This window comes from Balaenoptera borealis (assembly GCF_965194805.1).
Source record: "Balaenoptera borealis genome assembly, chromosome: 15".
In the NCBI taxonomy this organism is placed as follows: domain Eukaryota; kingdom Metazoa; phylum Chordata; class Mammalia; order Artiodactyla; family Balaenopteridae; genus Balaenoptera; species Balaenoptera borealis.
The window spans coordinates 65,577,835-65,584,776 of NC_138871.1; the positions used below are offsets into that span (position 1 = coordinate 65,577,835).

The window sequence follows — 6,942 nt, forward strand, 5'->3', positions numbered from 1 at the left end:
CTTCACTGTGCATTCCTAGAAATTACTGCAGGATCAGCCTAGGAACATCATTCTGATTCAACGCATGGGAATATTGCTATACAGCCCATGAGATTCTAATGCAAAATGACTGATTCATAAACAAGCTAACAGAAAGTTATACATGCAAGTGAGTTTTGGCCTTCAATATAGTATCCTCAGAAGACCGTACTCTAATACTAATGAGACTGCCATTGCACAAATCATTTTTTGGAATTCCTCTTTGGGAAGAACCTTCAAAAACCTGTGGCATACTCTATTTAATAACCCGGTGGTGGCAAATCTTCACCTATTGATAGTGAATTTAATTTGGGGGAAGAATCATGTCATTCAGATCCAAAGGTCATGATCAATTAATTTGTAGGTAATCTAACTGAATTATGAAAACAAGGTACATATAAAAGTGCTTTTCCCAAGTTGCTCAAACTGTAAATGTACTCCCATTTTGTAGCATGTACAATGACCAAATAATTGCAAATAAGATCACAGGCTACCAGAGTGACCACCTTGAAGAATAACATAACAATTAGTGCGTTATAGGTTATGAAGGGGGCTATCACATACATATCTATGAAATAGAAAGTGGAAATATTTTTATGACTAATTACCATTAAATTAAAGAAGCTGAGGTGCACAGCATGTGTTTTCACAAGATCTCACAGCTGGTAAATGACAGAGCCATCAAGCGCAGGTCTTCAAACCCCCAAATCCAGGGGTCTTACCATGAGACCAGGAAGGACAATTATATAGCACTTGTGTTTCCACCCTCCCCACCGAGGTTCAGGGCAGACTTTACAGTAGATCAAGGTACTCTTTCCTGCTGAGCAAGATTCAGCCTCAGAATCCCCAACATAGCTATTTAAGGAACCAAACCAGTGAAGCTGGGATACTCAACTAATTTGTCCTTTTGCATTATACCATGTTGAAGAGGACAGCACTCATTTGAATGCACAATTTCTGGTATGTTTGTTTAAAAATTAGAGTTCTTATGTACCTGAATGTTCATTGCAGTGCTGTTTACAATAGCCAAGACATGGAAGCAACCTAAATGTCCATTGACAGATGAATGGATAAAGAAGATGTGGTACATATATACAATGGGATATTACTCAGCCATTAAAAAGAATGAAATAATGCCATTTGCAGCAACATGGATGGACCTGGAGATATCATACTGAGTGAAGTAAGTCAGACAGAGAAAGACAAATATCATATGATATCACTTATATGCAGAACCTTAAAAAAATGATACAAATGGACTTATTTACAAAACAGAAACAGACCCACAGACTTAGAGAACAAACTTATGATTACCAGGGGGAAGGGTTGGGGGAGGGATAGATTGGAAGTTTGGGATTGACATGTACACATTGCTATATTTAAAACAGATAACCAACAAGGACCTACTGTATAGGACAGGAAACTCTGCTCAATATTTTGTAATAACCTAAATGGGAAAAGAACTTAAAAACGAATAGATACATGTATATGTATAACTGAACCACTTTGCTGTACACCTGAAATTAATACAACATTGTTAATCAACTATACTTCAATATAAAATAAAAATTGAAAAAAAATTAGAGTCCTTACTTATTATTAGAGCCACATAATATGTCAGTTAATTCTTTGGTTCTTAATATTTATTCCAGACCATGAAATCTAAGGATTGATCGGGACATAGTAAAGCTAGGCATTCTCCATAGTTACTACTCCTCTTCAGAGATCCTCTGAAGAGCCTGCCTACACAAACGGACACATCTCTGAAGATATTCTTGTTTCCCCAAGCTAATTATGTCTTCATTTGATTCACTAAAGAGCCACAGCCCAACACGAAATCCAAACCATATAAAATGGCGTAACTACCTGGCCTTTGGAATTTTAGGCCGTGTCTGTTTCCACGTACACGTTTGTTTAAATTAAATTGGACTTCCCTGGTGGCGCAGTGGTTAAGAATCCACCTGCCAATGCAGGGACACAGGTTCGAGCCCTGGTCCAGGAAGATCCCACATACTGCGGAGCAACTAAGCCCGTGCACCACAACTACTGAGCCTGTGCTCTAGAGCCCGTGCTCCGCAACCAGAGAAGCCACCGCAATGAGAAGCCCGCGCACCACAATGAAGAGTAGCCCCTGCTCACTGCAACTAGAGAAAGCCTGTGCACAGCAACAAAGAGCCAACACAGCCAAAAATAATAAATAAATAAATAAATAGATTTTTTTTTAAAATTAAGACCACCACATTGTTTAGTAGAAAGAAAAAAGTTATAGAACTTATAGAAGTTTAGATAACATCAACGACAAACCAAATTCCTATAAATTGAAGATTCTGCTCCTAAATAACTAGCTGGTCAAAGAGGAAATGAAAACCAAAATCACAATGTATTTAGAAAATAAAGAAAATGAGAAAATTGCATTTACAAATTTAGGCATACAGATTTAAATCCTGTTAAGAGACAGATTTAAAGGCACACTGTTTTCATTTCTAGAGTAAGAATGAGCAGTGATCTATGGAGCACAGCATCATTTTCACTTGATTTGCTGGTTGTTTTATCCCAGAAGTCAGAAAACAGTAACTGAAGGTGGGTGTGTCCTCCTCAAGAACTGGGGTTGATCTACTTACAATTATTCCTTTCTTACTTTTGTAGCACCTCCGTCTTTCCAACCTCAGCTGTCCTCAGTGGTAGCTGGTTCCAGCACCTCCTCATTAAGAAGAGTCAGCACAGGGAACTATATTCAATATCTTGTAATAACCTATCCAAAAAAAGTGTGTGTGTGTGTGTGTGTACCTGAATCACTTTGTTGTATACCTGAAACTAACACAATATTGTAAATCAATTACACTTAAAAAAAAAAAAAGAAGAATCAGTTCCTGGGACTCCCTAGTGAATATGAACTTGTCCAGCAAGACTGGTGCGAAACAGACCACAAAACACTGTTGTGTTCAGAGCTGCTGCAAAATGATGCCAACATGGAGAAGAGGACAAATCCAGAAAGCCACAGAGAAGTGGAGCCAGCGCCCTGGTGTGGCCTGAGTGGAGCATGCCTACTTTAGGACTTGTTATGCAAGATAATGAATCCCCTCATGGCTCAAGCCATCCTGAATTGGGTCTGAGGTTTCTTGAAGCTAAAAGCACCCTCACCAACACAGCATCCCAAAGCCTCTTTGTTACCGAGAACATGTATGCCTGGGAATCTTTGCTATAAACCATCCTATTTCCCAGAGGTACTAGCCAAGGAATTCTTCCACAAACCAATGAAATTCTCAGTCTTTGTGGTCAAATGCCCTCTGTCTACCCTCTTCTTTTCCTTAGCTTTATCCCCTTAGACATCTACTCAAAGACACTTGGTACATTTAAATCACTCTAGCAATACCAAAAGCTACGTGTTGCTGATTGGAGACACTAGAAGAGAAACAATGCTGTGAACTAAAGCATGTTTCCTAGTGTTGTTGAATAACAAAAATAGGACCCACTTAGCCATATACCCCCACTGCGTAATTCATCATCTGGCTGCTTTGGGAGTGCCAAAGTGCTTTGGGGGGCCTTCTGAGCACTTCTTTCCTTTCCATTCCTTTCCTTGATTGCTTTCAAAAGAACCAAAAACAAACAAACCATGTTAATTACTAAGGGGTATTCATTATTTTGTTCAAAGCCTCAAAGCTCGAAAGAATCAGAAAGATTTATTTTCTGATTTCACTTACCAGTTTCCAAACCAGCCAACATAGGGACAATCTTTAGTACTTGTTGATAATGTTCTTTCACTGTAAGCTGTACTGCCCCTGAAGCAATGGGATGAATGCAACAATGAAGTCTTTTTCAAAAGATATGCAGATAAGATTGCTTGGGAGTTTGGGAGCAACTTTATTCTAAGGAGCCCAGTCAATTCCAAATTAACATAAAGTTGAAATTTTCCTTGCCTACCCCAGAAGGATAATGCCCCCTGCTTTGTCAATTCTATAAATTGTATATATTCATTTTTGTCCTAGTACATCCAGAAAAGTATAGAGAGTAGTAAAACCAACATCCATATAGTAGCCATAATGATTTAACAAATGCTAACATTTTGCCCTATTTCTGTCGAAACCAATTATAATGATGGATATCCCTACTTGACTCATGAAATAAATTAAGTTAAGCCAAGAGTCCCATTTCCATTTTTCTCTTTAAGGGACATTTACAATGAAACCTTTCAATTCTGAGCCTTTTGCAACCGTGATTCCAAAACAGAAGAGACATGGGTTCAGAAATAGACCATAAATATTCCAAATGGGACTTCAGCAGGGTTTCATTGCTACCTAGAGATGGGCTATTGCCAGTGAGGGAGTCTGCAGGGGACATTAACATGGTACATTTAGGAGAGATTAAACGTTCTGTAAACACCCAAGTGGCTAGATCTGATGATCAGGAGCTTCGGGGTGGGGGGGAGCTTCGAGTCTAAAGTTACTCAGGTCTATGCTTTGTTGATTTCCTTTAACACATATATACTCCGAGATTTCATTTCACAAAGCATCTTCATTTGACATAACATCCACACACAATTTGAATTGCAGAAGTTTAGAAACTAAACTCCTATCTGTCCCCCTATTTAGTTAACACACATAGTCACATCTAACCATTGTGGGTCTTGAATGACTTTCCTTTCTTCCATATATGAACATAATAAACTTCCCCTCAGCTCCCACACCAGCCATATAGTCCTGCTGAAATTTCTTTTCAGAGCATGTATAGGTTTTTGTAGCTCTTCTCTGGTTTACAACCATCCCAGAATAAAAGCAGAGTTCAAAAAAGGGTTAAGCGCAGTAATGTGACAATTACAGACATACCTAACAAGAACTGTCTCAGTGATAATCTACATCCCCAGGAAGGAAGAAAGCAAACAAACAGCTGCTTATTGATCTCACTTTAAAGCAAAATCATGCAGTTTTCCCTCTTTTACACTAAAGTCTCGTAACATTAAGAAGCTTAAAAAATGAGAAATCCAGTTCTGGAAATAGATAGGGATGATGGTTACACAACATTGTGAATGTACTTAATGCCACTGAATTGTACACTTAAAAAATTATTAAAATGGTAAATGTTATGTTCTACTACAACAAATTTTTAAAATTAGAAATTATAAAGTAAATAATAGTTGAAAAATACATCAAATGAAATTGTAAAAAAACTAACCTTTTATTATGACTTTTGGGCAAACAGAAAGCCTTTTAGAGTTGACGAGATACAAATCTAGGTAGAATTTACAAGTACCACATGTAATTCTATTTCTGAAACACTTTGTGGATTGAGGTCCACTCATGCTTTTCGCTTCCTAAACCAGAAAAAGAACAGGATATCTGATGATTAAAACTATAACAGATTCCAAATTTAAAATATGGTTTTACTCTGCTTCTGGACAGGACCCTCTCTTCTGTTTTCTCCTATCTGGACTCTCTAGTCACAGGCATCTGGTCACCCAAGGCCACATAGCATTATTTGATATTTTTAAGAATTCAATTTTAATCTGTGTTAGGTCATACTTATATACTTTGAAATGCTTTTTTACTTTGATGTGCTTGCTCTACAATGTGTTGATCAGGTTACTGTGAAAAAGCCCTAACAAAGTTGTATAAAAATTTTGTTAGACATTCAGCATCTCTTTCCCAAAATCCACTAGTAAAGGACTCAAAAAAGGTAAAAAGGTGATCCACTTCATTTTATTATAATGTTTCATCACCTGGGAAATGTGTGCTTTATATGCCCCCAAAATATATGACTACAACCAAACAGAAAAACAGGCCATTAGAACTTCTCCCTGACATGCCTTAGTTTACAACCAGCCAGTATATGATGAAAGTTTATTCTCCTTTCCCACATAAGTTATTTTTCCAATCGAAAATTGTTCCCAGCTGTTGTGACCCAGATGTGTTGGCAGCCCATGCTATGAAGGACCATTTTACAGGTGATGAAGCCCTCAGACAATAAAGTTTACACAACTTGTATACGGCTGGTCTCGAATACAACTTTGGACTTCTAACGCCACCTCCTCAAAAAAAGAAAAGAAAAAAAGCAGTGATTTCCTGACACTTCACTTGGGGCACAGTTAAAAGGGGATTTCAGTGCTGTAGGCTCGCATTTATGCAGGCCCTGGGCTTATGAAGCAAGAGTAAGATAAATTACCCACTTTTCCCCATCCCCTTGAGAACTCAGCCTGCTTTAACTGGAAATCACTCTGGACTAGTAAGAAAATGATCAGGAATTGTCCCTGGGATTTAGCTTCCAGGAGAGGTAAGTCATGATGTCTGAATGAGCCTGAGTTGCCTTTCATCTTTTAGTTTTACATTATCCCATTCCAGACTGCACCAACTTCATTCTCCTTCTCATTTAAACAAAAGGTCATTTTTATTACGTACAAGTTGTTTGTAAAATTAGTGCGAGACTACCCTTCATCGGGAAGTTATAGGAAAACCAAAGCAAGGGATGATAATCTGGTTGACTATACTTTCAGGTTTTCCTAGGACAGCCTCAGGCAATTTAACATATATCAGGTGCTTCATTTTTTTTTTAACATCTTTATTAGCGTATAATTGCTTTACAATGGTGTGTTAGTCTCTGCTGTATAACAAAGTGAATCAGCTATACATATATCCCCATATCTCCTCCCTCTTGCGTCTCCCTCCCACCCTCCCTTTCCCAACCCTCTATGTAGCCATAAAGCACCGAGCTGATCTCCCTGTGCTATGCGGCTGCTTCCCACTAGCTATCTATTTTACATTTGGTAGTGTATATATGTCCATGCCACTCTCTCACTTCGTCCCAGCTTACCCTTCCCCCTCCCTGTGTCCTCAAGTCCATTTTCTACATCATCTGCGTCTTTATTCCTGTCCTGCCCCTAGGTTCTTCAGAACCACTTTTTTTTTTTTTTTTTTTAGATTCCATATATATGTG

General features: G+C 38.3%; 1 long non-coding RNA gene across 1 annotated transcript in view; it reads right to left on the reverse strand.

The window, feature by feature from the left end:
* The window catches only part of LOC309611878, a 28,113-nt gene extending 21,462 nt beyond the window's left edge, over positions 1–6,651 (reverse strand). The window contains exon 1 of the long non-coding RNA XR_014234807.1: positions 3,720–6,651. This is a non-coding gene — a long non-coding RNA (uncharacterized lncRNA). The remainder of the gene's footprint in view (positions 1–3,719) is intronic.
* Positions 6,652–6,942: the final 291 nt, after the last annotated feature.